The 15,000-nt window shown below is 36.8% G+C and overlaps 1 protein-coding gene across 5 annotated transcripts in view; it reads left to right on the plus strand.

Moving 5' to 3' along the window:
- BNC2 (basonuclin zinc finger protein 2) overlaps nt 1-15,000 on the plus strand; it is a 340,849-nt gene that overhangs the window by 29,568 nt on the left and 296,281 nt on the right. Inside the window, exon 1 of one of the 5 annotated variants that reach the window (XM_086867612.1) lies at nt 2,623-2,797. The exons of the other annotated variants lie outside the window; for them this stretch is intronic. The gene's annotated coding sequence lies outside the window, so the exon portion shown is untranslated. Of the gene's footprint in view, nt 1-2,622; nt 2,798-15,000 lie in introns of those variants that run through there. 5 annotated transcript variants of the gene reach the window in all.

Below are 15,000 nucleotides of genomic sequence, written 5' to 3' on the forward strand. Positions count from 1 at the left end.
TGTTGGTGCTGGATTAATTTCTGAGTGTAACAATATGCAAAGAAAAGTGTGTGCATTTCTAATTGTATGCACTATGTTGAAATCCCATGGTGCTGTATTCAAAGTAAAAATAAGAGAGATAAAGGTTTTTGTTCAGTTATTTGGAGGCTGTCTGGTTGCTTTTAAATTAGAGTAATATGACAGACAGTGACATGCAGAAGATGGAAGGAAATATAAAAAAATTTAGATTATAAAGCAAATGCTTTCTTAATTAGAACAGGAGTTGGTTTTTCCCCATCTTACACATTCCATTTACATGGTTACTGTTGAGACTGGTCACCAAGGCTGCTTGAAATACCTGCCCTCAGGAGGGCTCAAAGGGACACAGAAAGGTCACATAATTAGACCTGATTTTAATTCATAGAGACCTGTTTGTCACTGTCTCTTTATGTTTCTGCTAGTTACATGTTATTAACTGGAGTGAATTTTAGGACCTAAATTAGATACTTAAGTATGTAATATGCAGAGCTGAACTCAAGTTAGAATGCTGAGGATAGTTACAATTATGTTTCCCTCACCAGATGTAACTTTGCAGTAATTAAATCTAATGAAATTTCGGTATTGTAGTCAGTGTTTTGGTAGCTATTTCCAAGTCCTGTTGGTAATACCACTTAAATCATGGTAATTAATGCCAGTTATCTGTGAAATTTAACAAACAGAAATAAGATGCTATTACTACCTTTTATTTACATATATATAGTATATATAAGGATATATGTATAGGTGTGTATATATATGCATATGTGTATATATATATATATATATAAAAGGCTGTATCGAACAATTGAACTACCATCAGGCCCTTTCTATTTTCATTCCTAACAGGGATATTTTGTTATAATTATGTCATCACTGGCATTTTTTTTTTCCTTTCCTCCGAGTGATCTAATCTTTTTCTTCATATTTAGGCTTCAGCTTTCCCTCTTCATTTCACTGCTTTCTTTGGAACATACTATTAATGTTGGGTTGTTCAGTCATAGAATTCTATGGAAGTTGGTGAGAAGAGAATGGTTACTTGGAAACAGTCCTCCTCTCCATGCCCTAGGAATATCTAGAAAAATCTGTTTGCTTATAATTGCCCACATGTAAATTTGAGTAGCTCTCTGCAGTCAGTTAACCAAGGCAATCTGCATGGAAGTATGCCACAGTACACAGGATTACTACTATGAGGCTGTAACTTCAGTCTGCTCTTTTACTAGCACCAGACTACCACCAGCAGAACTGAACCCTGGTCTTGGATTTCATTCCCATGTAGCAGGAGTTTTACTAAGACAATAGACAGCAGCAAGCAGCTTAATAGCGTGAAGCAGATAGCGTAATTGTGTGGTACAGATGGTTTGCATGTAACATCTAAATAAATAGTGGGTTCAGAATAGTAGTGATCAAACCAACCAAGATGGTTTTCCCAGTTGTGAAATGTTTGTGTTAAGAACGACCTTTTTTGTTTTTGTTCAAGTCTGACAGCTGAAGATGCTTTTAAAACATTCTAGTCACTTAGAGTGGAGCTATACAACTTCGGTTTGGTAGCTTTAAAAGGCAGATCATATCCATCATTGAAATAGCAAGTCTCAGGGTTATGAGAGAAGATTGGGGATAGGAGATGAGAGCTGTTCAGTCCAGTTTACATTTGTCACTAGTGACTAGCTTTTAAAAAATGTATTAGCTGTGCATGGTGGTAAGTAAGTTCCAGCTGCAGGGGATTACTGCTCTGAGTGGGTCGGGGAGCTTGGAATGCATTCAGTTCCATCAGGGGATTTGTGTCCCTCGTCATTAGCCTTAACATTACTAAAACACTAAAGATTAAGAACAGACCAATGTCACCTGCTCCAAACTTCAGAAAACTATCCAGAACTATTGTAAATAAAGCAAAATATAAAGTGATTTAAATGCAAAACAAAACACAACAACAAACCACCTAAAGAGTTGTCACCCCATAAGAAAGGGAGTATAGGCATGACATGGTGGAGAAGGAAGAATCTCCTGTATAAATCTAGTACGGGGTGAAAGATTATGCATGTAACATATAAGAAACTAAGAAAAATATCTAGATTTTGGGAAAAAAAAAATCTGTTGATAAATTATTCTCTATAATGTGTCATAGTTCTAATTTACACCACAAACACCTCCACAAATACCTTCCTGTTAATGAACATTTTTGTGGGGAGTTTCAAAATCAAGATGTGCTGCAATTTTAAGGAAGTATTTCCAAGGCCTTTACTCTCACAGGTTAGGAGTGAAGCGTTTTACTGTGTTTTTTCAGGAAACTTTTTTTTTTTTTTTTTTCCTCAAGAATAAGGCAAGTGAGCCGCACAGGGCTTTACTTTTTTCAGGGATTTTGAAATTCAGCTTACATGCCAGCAAGCAGTTTAGTGGCAGGAAGTCTTTCCTAGTAGTGCAGTCATGAACTGGTAAACTAGAAGCATCTGTAAAAATTTAGAGGGAGTATCAGCTTTCTCAAAGCTCCAGCCCAAGACTAATGAGGTGCAAATGATAGCGCTGCATAACCCTTCTCCACCCCAATTGTGGAATGAGATATTGCGACAGAAAGAAGTAAAGAAATAAGACAAAGATTTCAAAACTTACACTGCCCTGAAAAAAATACTTGGTTTTCAGGAGATTTTCAAATGGCTGAGGTGGGCCAACCTGCATATTTTGCTAGCAAGAAATTCATACCTTCTTCCTCAACCGCAGACATATTTCCATGGCTCTGAATACTGACAGATGGAGATTGTGAGCAGTAATTGATTTTTTTCTGCATGTACGTGAAATTTTACCTCTTGATGTGATTGTTCTTATTAACAGTTGCTCTACTAAGAAACTAACTTCTGCTAATTTGCATCTTTGATAGATCCTTTTCTTTGCTTGCTCTGCAGAAGGAGAGGAAGGGGGTAGAAATGCCATTTGTTTGAAGGATCACATCTGGGGTGTGATCTGCTGTATCTTGACACCAGATGGCAGGTTTAGGCTGACAACTAAAACCCCGTTTAGCCTCGTCAAATGGCATCTTAATCTTCTACTTTCTCTGACCATACACAAGAGGAATTGCTACAAAATCATAGCAATTATTTGGACTCCGACTAAGAAGTCTTCCTTTGAGTTTATTAAATTTCTTGCTTCTCATCTCTACAGTGTTTATAGGAAAGATTTCTTCTCCTTGGCAACACCTAAAACATTATTGCACGGCTCATACATTGTTCCAAGTATGTGTTGTGGGGGCAGAGGTGTGGTGCCTTTAAGTGGCTGATTCTTGTCATAACAGGTATGGCATTAGCCCTGTTGAGTAGTGACTAGAAGTGACAGCATTGCGTTTGAGGTGCCTGGAGGGCACTCAGTCATCACTCCTACACAGCAATATGCCTTTGAAAGCACTGTATACAGTTGCTTGCCAGTGTGGAGTGTGCTCAGTAAAATCTAAGGAGACAGAGGTTTGATTCTTGTGTTCTTTTGTTCACCAGATTTCCAGAAGAAAGTCCTAGAAAATCAAGGGGAAGACTGGGGCTGTACGCTGCTCACCGTTTTGCTTCTTTTCACATGAGTGTGTGCACATAAGTAGGCTTCACCTCTGCCCCCCTGCCCCACCCCTTCAGTTAGGTGCTTAAGTGCATATCTTTCAGCTTCAGGCCACCCAGGACCCAAAATCGTCGTCCAGCTTCTCACCTCTCTCGTCTCCCTCACTTCTGCATGGTTCCAAATTTACTTCTACTTACTGTGTACAACAGTATTCTTTAATGGTCCTTGTAGTTGTGCTTTGTATTTCTTTGTCAAAAAATTTCCATGGAGTATATAAAACTGAAAGCATAAATATGAGTATTAAGATGTTACAGAATTGAAATGTTCTTGCTTATAAAGTTTCTTATTGAATACTATAGGCTTCTAAAATGTTTTACCCGAAATAGAGTATACAGAATTCATATTCCTGTTAGTTCAGTAAAAACATATCAGCAGAGATCAGCATGAAAATACAGTGGAATACCATATTTTATCAGGAAGTTACATGTCACAGAATTACATTTGTTATCAAGCATGAGATTTTTATTACATATTTTTTAACCTCCATTTTTGTAATGTGTCTCAGTTACATCAGTCAGACTCTAAACTAGCCTTGGGCACTTTCCTTGTAAAGTTCTTAATGGATTGCTTTTTTAAGGATTTGAATTTAAGTAATTTTAGAAGGTCATTGCTGCGTATATGGGTTATGGGTATGCTGCTGCAAGTTTGCCGATATTGGATATTATATTATGTTTATATTTATTTGTTAATGATTTATTTTCAATATCACAATGCTAAAGAAAGGATGTGAGAAAGAAAATGACTGTTCTCTAATACTAAGAGAAAATCTTCAACTTTTACCTTTTATAAATGGTTTTAAAAAAATACTAATTAAGCTGTAAGTTGCAGGTTTGGAGGAGCAGGCTGGACTGATTGTGGGAAATTTGCATTTGTGAAAAACATGTGTCTCTCTCACTATGAGTTCCAACTGGAGTGCCTCAGTACAGACTCCTAAGCTGACTTTGGCAGTGTTAAACACACTTTTTTGGTAGAAGAAAAATGTTTAATGTTTACTTTAGTGTTGGAAGCAGTGGACATGTTCTTCACTAGTAAGCATAATTCTTTTATGTTTCCTCCCTTTTTTTTTTCTCCTTCTTGAAATGCTATTTGAAGTAAAGGGGAAAGACCTCTGTTGTTTTTGTTTATATATACCAATAGGAGCCTTCATTGCTATCAGTCTCCTGTGCATTGATTTCAATATGATAGGCCTAGTCTGCAGAATGATCATGTGTTAAATTAATTGTGTGCTGTACTTCAGATGAAGTAACTACTAGAAAACTCAGATTTAAATCTGGCTTCTAGTTTTGCAGGTTTGTTTTTTACTGTGGGTTTCATTTAGGCCTGTTTCAGAGCAATGAAGAAATACATTAATTGCTTTTTTTAGAAGTACTAACATGTATACTTTAGAAAGAAAATTAATGAGAAAATTCTTACCTGAGGAAAAATACCTGTGTAGTTTATCAGAAAATATGAACAGACTACCTCTACACATACCAGGATATATCCTGTCCAGTGATGCTCTTGAGGATTGAGGGTTGCTCAAGACCGAGCATTAAGTTTGTCTGAGTTTAAAGGCTTATATAAACAGACACTGGTGGAAACAGGACAGGGCTTATCATGCTGGTTGCTGCAAGATGTTGGGGAGTCACAATGGTGCTGAAAAATTTTTATTCTGGCAAAATTTGAATAGTTTTGGTGATCTCTTGAATTTAACTGCATCCCACCTACACAGTCATATAATATGAGAAATGAATTACACACTAAAACCGGGAAACAATAGAATGAAATAACCTAGGGATTTTAAGAACTGTATCTAATTTTATATAATGTATAAATGTAATTCACTTTTATGGTAGATTTCATTTGTCTTTGAATAATTGCTGACCAAAATAATCTTTAATCCATTTTGTCGAATAGCAACCATTATTGTAATAATATTACAATAGTATCCTTTTAATACACTTTCTAGACACATTTATGTTCTCTCTACTTATTTTATTCTACTTCAGTAGCTTTGTATGCTTTCATGGCTTCACTTTTGACTCCTTACTTCAATACAGACAAATAGGGAGACTTGTGATTTATTTTGGAAATAGAGCCAATGCTGTTGTGTGAATTGTATAGTGAGTAAGAAGGTGCTAGTCTGCATTTCAGAAAGTTGCATATAGTTTCTCTGAAGGCTGATCATGTCTCTGTGATACATTTACACTCTGCTGAGCTCAGGATACACTCACTGCCTCTGCCTTTATATTTTAATGCAAATTAAATAATGTAAAACATAAGAACTGTGTTCTTAGATAATCTAGAAAAGAGTTAATCAAAATCGACAACTGCTAAAAGCAGTCCTTAACTGTAGTGCCTAACTATTGTTCAGGCATACAGTACAAATGTGTTCTGCCTAAGTTAGCCAGAACAATGTCTCCAGCTAGTGATTAGGCTCAACTCCAACTTTCACCTCAGGCAAAATTTATGCAGTTATACTACTGTTTGTCAAGTAATTAAAGGCAAAAGAAGTATTAACCTGAACTTTTGGGGAGATTTTTTGGGGTTTTTTTGGGTTTTTTGTTGTTTGTTTTTTTGGGTTTTTTTTTAATTACATGTAAATGAATAAATATTCCAATTGAACAAGAAAAAAAGTTGTCAAAGGCTTATGCAGGAGGCTTTGGAAGCTGAGATTGCCATATAAATTCATGGATGCTAAGCCATGTCTGTCCCTCAGACACATTTATGTAGTTGAAGTTGTGGTTATCTCCTGTCATATATAAGTGCCATAAAGGGAAACAGAATCATGGGAGCACTGAACAGATGGAAAAGGAGCAGGAACCAGAACCTGTCACATGTCAACAGCTATATGGAAGACTGACTGGGAACTTGTAGTGCTGAGTTGCTGAGGAGAAGTCCTCTTTTGTCCTGTCTCCATCTGTGGGACAAGGACTAGTTTCACCGTGTCTACCTGATGGAGATGTTCTTCTCTTGTAGCTAGGCAATGTGCAACAGAGCTACAGCCAACTGTTAGTGTATCTTGCACTCTTCCAATATGTTCTTAAATACCATATCAAATTATTATTTGTTACATTTTCAGTCTCACTTGTCTAGCTTAGGATTTAGATAATTGAAAGGATATTGTATTATTATGTTATGATTTCTGAGGAAGTTATGGTTTGCAAATATAATTTACAAGTATTGTTGAATGATCAGTGATTCACAGAACCAGAGAGAACCCAATGAATATCAGAATAGGAGCAATGGCTGCCAGTTGCCTCTGTATGTGATGCACACTGAGCTCTGTAGCATAATAAGGGAGTTAGTTGATGAATGTGGAAACAAGTTGTTTGCATCCCACCTCTATTCCCCTTGCACCCTTTAACACCTTGGTGTATAATATGCAGATATTACCTACATTATTACCATTAAAAAAAAAAAGTAAGATATAAATTTGCTACTCCTTTACTTTTTACTTCCTATTAGTTTAGCAATGACAGAGTTGAAAAGACAACTTTCAGCCAGCTTGTTTTTTGTGGTTTATATTGTGCCAGCTTCTCATTCTTTGACTTTGTTTATAATATATTCAGCTTCTTACCAGACTCTCAGCTAAGTATTGGAAAGTGTAGGACTGCTGAGCTGCTCACAGAAGTTACCTAGGTGTACTGATAGAAAGTAGATAGATTAGATTAACACATGTATGTTACTGCACATTTCTCTGTAGGCTGTGGACCCTGTGTTAATACACTAACATCCCCATCATGGACTTAAGAGGCCTGCTTTCCTTTATTGTACTAATAAGATATTTATGTGTAAGGAGCTGTGCATCACAGCACACAGTTATCTGATCTTTTGTGTCTGGAGATACAACTTTGAAACCTCTGAAGTCCAAATGAAAACTGCTTTGTGCCATTCTATGAAAGGAACTGGCCATCCAATTCTGATGGTCTTTGTTCATGAAAAGTCCAAGAGCAAAACCAAGATTGATGACGCTGTGGAGATAGTAATATAGCTGACTGTCAGGTACTTTTGATAAAATAATTGCTGCATTTATGGTCCTTTCACCAACACAGGACAAAAGTTGAGTAGTAGTGTTCATGGGGACTCTGAGGAATAATTGGTCTTTCTGTATAAATAAGCTCTGATGCATATTTGTAGTTTTCTGTCCAGTATTTATATATATATATATATGTACATTCAGGTTGTGGTTCAATGCACAATGTAGTTCTGCTGTGTTGTGTAAGAATTTTCTCTGATTCTGGAGTACCTGTAATGCATGCATGCATGCTGTGACTGACTGCATTTGTACAGGCCAGTACATCTCACACCTTGTTTTTCCTTCCAATTCCATGTGGCCGAGCAAGAAAAGTTGTTGTGCTCTTATAGCTCAATCAGCTTTGTTCAGGTTTTTTAAGTGTTATCTTTTTCTTCTTCAGAATTTCTGTTTATTTTCTCTGAGGTGTCCCATATCCAGGACTGTCGTTGTGACAATGATTTCTCTTCAGTGAAAGGAGCTCATCCATCACTGATTGGCCTGTCATTTACTGCTCACTTGCCGAAAAATGAAGGTACACAGTCTGAAAGGATTATGAGAACTCGCCTTAACCAATAACTTCTGAGAAAAATAACCAGTTGCCCATTTAATCTGCACAGTCTGGAGGAATTACAGAGGTCTTTGGCCTCAGATCTGGACAGGACAAGAAATAGTCTCAATAAAAATCAATTTATATCCATATATATCCAGTGTCTGGTCCTGAGAATCTAGCATCAGAAGTGATTTCTGAAGATAAAGTTTTTATGCTTAGTCGAGTATTCCTGACATACCTCACATTCTTCTAGAATCTGCCATTCAGCTGTCAAAAAATTAGTTTCTCGTTCAGATCCAAGCTCATTTTGTCAGCTTTCTTTTGTTTCTGAAGCAGATTATACACAGTACGATATCCTCAGAAAGAGGCAACGTAGCCATTAGCACTGTTCATAAGAATGAGTTTCCATGAAATTACACAATTGAGTCTCAAAACTGACTGTTGCAAACAATGCTGGAAAAATATGTTTAGTGCCTTGTCCTATTTTCTCATTTCTTTCTTGCCATCTCTTTGTGACGGTGCTGTCAGATATTCTTCAGACTTTCTTAATCAGTGTATAGGAGTGCGATACAGCACCTCACACTTTTCACTGTCTTCCTCCAAACACCTTTCTTAATCACTCTCAGAGACTCACCAAATAAGGATTCTGAAGTGAATAACAATTCACTTGTTATAACAATGAGAATGAAGAAATACCTAAACCTTTCTATATTGGAGGAAAAATGTTTCACAGCAGCTGTTTCTGAGAAACAGAAAAAGTAGGAGAACTCTCAGTCCTGGACCTAAGTGGACCGAAATCCAGAATTAATATTTGGGTTGATGACACTGTTGTTGCTCCAACAAGGTTTTTATTTTAATCTGCGAGGTTCTTTCTGCTATGCCTATTCTTTTTGGTAGACCTCTGCCACTTGTGTAACCACTTCCTACATGGACTTTGTGATGAAGGTCCTGAGGACATTAAAAAATAGTGAATTGTCTTCAGGTCACGTCTGTAAGACTGGCTCATAAAACAGATGGTGCAACTTACTGAAAACTGCACTAGAATTCTCTTTTGCCAAAAGTTGTACTGTTGATTTTATTAGCTCTGACAAAGCTAACAAGGTGACTCAGATTACTGCTATTCTCTTGAAATGGAATGTGGCCATATTTGGCTGTAGGACATCCTGCACTTACATGCAATCTAATACAACACTGTATATTCATTTAATGCAGATGTCATTTGAACACCCTGTAATCCTGAGTGCCCGATTTGATGGACATGTTGGTGACTGTCATGCAGCATGATGATTCCCTCTATAGATAGAAAGCAAGATAGGTAAAGGTTTCTTTCCCTTCACCGCTGCTTTCCACAAAAGTTTCATCTCTATTAGATTTGCTTTTTCACTAGATATCACAGAACCAGTGGCTTAATTTATATGTCAGGTCAGAGCAAGGAGACACTGAGACTATAGTTTACACAGTGAGGTTGCCATGAACAGATGACAGAAAACATGACCATCATGCAGTGAGATCCACTCCATTTGGTGGGGAAAGGTGGTCTATGAGACTGGCTTTTCCCAAGAATATTTAAGTCACTCTTATCTGTCTGGAGACTGTAACTGTTTGCCAAATGGATTTACCTATTTTAAGAGGCAGCAGATCATAAATGAGAGAAGGATGATGGCCTATGTGCTGCTTTCCAGGACATAAGATAGCCTGAGGTCTGCTTCTTCCCTTCACATGTCAACAAGAAGTGCCAGTACTTCTAGCCCAGTATTCTTATGCTCCTGATCTTGTGGGGAAAGAGGTTTAAGTACAGCTTCCCTGACTCATCTTCTACTAACAATCCTCCCCAAGGTGAGGCAAGAAACAACACGATTGATCCTTCTGGCTCCAGCTTGGCTGAGGCAGCTCTGACTTCAGCACCCTGCCTTTGTTCCTACACTGTTTTACAGTGAACTTTCACAGATTTTACACCCAAACTTCACATCCTTCCACATCATACTATGAACACCCTGTGGCTTCCAGGCTTTATATGCCACTCACTCATCCTCGCACAGTGATATTTTCAGCAACAGCAAAAAGAACAGGAGTACCAGAAGTAGCAACATGAACCATGTCTTTTATGTGGACTACTGTGAATGTGGTACCTCTTTGTCTTAGCTACCCATATTATCTGGACTGTTTTCTGTTCATATAATGTTTTGACCTAAAATCATCTTAAGTGCATCTACAGCAATTTCCATTGTGCATCCATATGTGCTAGGCATTACGTTTTTCTTTTTTTTCAATACCACAGTCACTTGACTGGTTAGGATCTGACTTTTAATGAAGTGCACTGCTTCCCAGTGAGTCTGGCATGTTTCTGGATACTTTTTAATGATTACTACACTTCTGATAGCTTATAATATGACTAAAGTGATGGGAGATCAAGGCCCTAATATTTGTCCATCTCCTCCCTCCCCCTTCCACTCGGACTTCAGACATGTCTGTGTTAATTGTTTTTACCCTTGGGTCAACCACTCTTGTTTGCCTGTTTGTGTTGATTGTATCCCATCCTGAGATTCAAAGAAGCACTATCTTTAGCTCCACTCACTAACCATTGTAGAAGCATTATGATATCATTATTTCTTGGGAATTGCCATCTTTATTCAACTATATATTTCATGCATGTTTGGTGATGGATGCTTTGTGGTGTTTTAAAGAGGAGGATTAATTAGTTGTAACTGTTTTCTTTGAGGTGTGTGTTTAAGCTGTCTATACAGGTTTATGGAATGATTCTGCTTCACTGTAGTTGGGCTCATGTGAGTGCAGGATGTTGTGTGTCCAGCAAGGGTCAACCACATTTCCTTCTAGGAGAGCAAATGTAACCTGAGATAACTTACAGTAACTTGATCAATAGTAACAGTTGACATCATGACCTTTTTCAAAACAAAGTGAATGTTTCTTAGCTTAGAAAAATAGTTCCTCTTCACACACTATGTGAAGTACTACTATGATAAGGCAATATATGTCCTGTTACACTATCATTTTTGAATTTGTCAGCCTCAGAAATCTAGGATTCTTTCTGATGTTCCAAGGGAAAAGTGGTAGGAAGATGAGCTCTGACTGCAGAGGCCCTCTCAAAAGTACCCAATGTTAAATTGCTTTCCTCTCCTCTGAGGGAGTCTCTTAGTGTAGCTCTTCATACAGTAGTGTGAAAGCAAGAAAAAGTATAGAATTATATGAATTTACAAGGGATTTGCTACATGTAGTGCATTTATTTTTACTTTCCCTTTTCTTACTGTTTAATCCAGCTACCTTTAGTATTTATGCAGAGCACAAAATTCTAAAAGTTTTTTTGAATGTGCAAAACAGTACAAAAGTTTTAACATTCTTATGAAGTCACTCTACTGAAATCAATAGTTAGTTACTAAAGCCATTGAAATCAGGATTCAATAAATAATTTTCTTGAAGTAGTTGACTCTTATTTTTCTTTAAGGAAAATTATGTGTCTATATTCATTTATGTATCATATATTTTACAAGAATATGAGAGGCAAGACGCATACATCTGGCACATGATGCATTTTGGTTTTCTTTGAGTTCTGACTGTATTCTGAGTAGCATCATCCTTCAAATGCCTTAGGACTTCAAGTTAATATGCAGTGAGAAGGCACTGGTATGTAGCTAGGGATCTATGTGGTTTACACTGGTAATTCACTGTAGGAATGCAAACTGTATGATACTGTGTGACCTGCAACTTTCTTCTGGGTGTGGTGCTTTACAGATTGATAAAATTCATATTGGAAATCTTGTAGTAGGCTTCTTTCTACAGCATTCTTTACAAAGTACTTCCTTTGTTGTTTGACTGAAGTGTCATCATCCCAGCCTGTGATTTCTTTTATTCTCTTTCCTTGGTGGGGACAGAGAAAGACACACGGAAGACAAATTATGTGAATTCATTATTAAATTAATGCCTTTCTTTTCATGCCTTTAGTTTCTTAGGCACAAGTTGTGAGTGTTGATGTTCACATCCAGTGATTAGAAAACTTGAGTTACAGTATCAGAGAAAGAACTTTCATGACTTTTAAATCCCATTTTCCTTAAAAGGTCTTTTTCTTTTTATTAGGACAGTATGATAAATACATGGCTCTGTCTTCCTGTAGGAGGACTATTAGAGGTATTACATGAAATGAGAAATGAAGAGTAGAAACAGGTGGGACCAGAAAACACAGTGTGCAGTCTCCATCGATCCGTGTCACCACACATTCTTGTTCCTATCACACACTGCATAATCAGAAGGGACGACACAAACCAAATCCTTTTTAGTCCATGGAGGTTACAGTGTCCCAGATGCAGTGCCAAGTGTCATTTTATGAGTACAGGTTGCTGTGCTAAGGATATGCACCCATGCGTTATGCAGAAGTGACCTAGTAAGAATGCAAAAAGTCAAAGAAAGAATAATGATACATTTATATATTTTGCTTAGTTTTCTTAAAAAGAATAAAAAATAAAAATAACTATATATATATGTATAAGATATATAAGAGCACATGAACAGAGCATTGCATAACTTTAATTTCTTTATGTACAGGCACTTAAAATAGCAAATGCTTGGCTTATCTAAAGCATCTTTTTCATCAGGTAAGTGAGCCTTGCAGCATGTCTATGCATAGTTACATATTGTTACTTGAGTTTTACACATGGATAAACAAACAGAAGGGCAAAAATAAATGAAATTTAAAAATTTAAAAAACAAAATTTAATTTATTTACCTAGTATCCCATAACACATCATTTTTTGTTTGAGGACTAAGTGTATGTCTTCATACTTTGTTGTTTTTCCTAACCACTGGACATACATCCTCCCTACCAACTTTTACATGTCAAAGCACAGTTAAACAAGTATGGTAGTATAGATTTTTCCTCAAAAAGTATTAGTTTCTGTAATTATTAATAATCTATTACATTCTTCACTGCTTTTTACCTGAAGGATACCTTGTGATTAGAAAAATACAGTTTCTGTATATGCACATGGTATGCCATAAACAGGAGTAGTCCCTGGAGTGCAATACAGCGAGCAGATGAACAGCGTCAAGTAACATTGCATGAAGACCCTGAAGAGCAGTCTGGGGAAGTGAGAAGTATCCAATTGTCTAGAAAATGCCATGTAAATTCATTAAGTGCTAAGTTTATACAAACTGTTATTTTGGTTGCAGTGTAGGAGTCAATACCCACATTTCATGAAAAAAATTTCATCAAAATGGATGTGTGTTTTATTGAAAGTACTTTTCAACATGAATCTCAAAGCACCTTGCAAAAGAAGTGCACCAGGAGTTATGAGTGAAGGCTCAGAACATCTGTGTCCCTTTGATGCTGCCGTAATAATTGACAAGTTATTTAATACTCAGTGTTTGCAGTTTCTTTCTGTTTTAAGTGCTTTTTATTTTTTCGTTTCTATCATATAAAGCAATTTCCTTCAGGATCGGGGGAAGAAGGGAAAATGTACACTGTGTACAAGATGACTGCTCTCTGTTATGATGGTCATCTTCACTAAGCAGTTTAGAGGGGGTAGTACCACACATGAGTGACACCTTACTTAAGAGAATGAATTCTGTAATACCAGTCTGCCATGTTGAAGACTCTGTCTGTATTAATGTCCCTCCACTAAGATTTAGTTGCTATGTTAGTCTTTGTTCTTAGTTACTAGCAAATGACCAGACAGGAAACCAAGCAAACCAAGAAGATTTACTCAAGTTGTTCCCATTTTTCCAGTTCTAATCAGTGCCTTCATTTGCCAAAGGATGCTATTGTTTATTCTGCTCATGCTAAAAATGAGGTACAGTCTCAACTTCATTATATTTTCAGCATAATGCAGGTTTCAAATGAATTCATCTGTTTTTAAACTATTAAAATCCTTGAGAGTACTGTATGCAGACATACTAAGGTGATTCCTACAGTGCACCTCTCAAATACTTGGGGAGCAGTGTTGTTCCATTTTTGTTACTAAACACTGCTCTGCATCTGGAATTTCTCAGTGTCCACTAGATTAGTTTACTAGAAGACCCCAAATTGTTTCTAAAATGTATTTGCAAAATAGATGCATGATGATAGTAGCTTCTATATGAGAATGGCATACCTGATTTTTAAGAGTTGTAGTTGTAGAAATGTGATAATCTATCTCCAAAATTGTGTAGTCTGTGGCCTGGCCACTGTTACCTGCTGAAACATCCTGGCTGTCCCGGGATTATATTGCTAGGCATGGGAGATGGGATCTTGTAACAAATTAGAATTTTTACTGGACTTTAGCTAGAATGACTTCTATGGCTAGTAAAAAAGATAAAATCCAAACAAAAACAAATTCAGTGACATTGATCTGCTGATAATACATCCTCTACTTTCCTCAGTTTTATCTGTTCCCTCTATGCCTGCTGTCATCAGCGCTCCCTCATTGCAAAGGTTAATCTTTGTACTTAGCACCTGGGTTTAATCTGCATGGATGTGTCTATTGAAGCACACTCAGATTGAGTGAATACACTGCTTAGTGCATCAGAAACATGCCTGAAAAGTGGGTAAGTTAAAATATGTAAAGTTAAAACACAAAACCTAAACTTCTCTTTGCATTAAATGGCAAAATCCTGGAGCAGCTCCAAAACTGGTTTTCATGAAATCTGGAGATGGTCAAAATTATTTACACCTGGTTTATCTGAGATTTTTGCATTAAAAAAATATGTTTTCAAAACAACACAGTAATTTCTAAAATTTCCTGTATTTTAAAATATTGCTAGGACTGTTAATTTGTGTTGTTACTCTTTGTGAAAATTATCTACACCTAGTTTATCAGAGCTTTTTACAATAAAAATTATATTTTCAAAGCATAACAAT

This window comes from Cyanistes caeruleus, chromosome Z, assembly GCF_971803275.1.
Source record: "Cyanistes caeruleus chromosome Z, bCyaCae1.hap1.1, whole genome shotgun sequence".
NCBI classification, from domain to species: Eukaryota; Metazoa; Chordata; class Aves; order Passeriformes; family Paridae; genus Cyanistes; species Cyanistes caeruleus.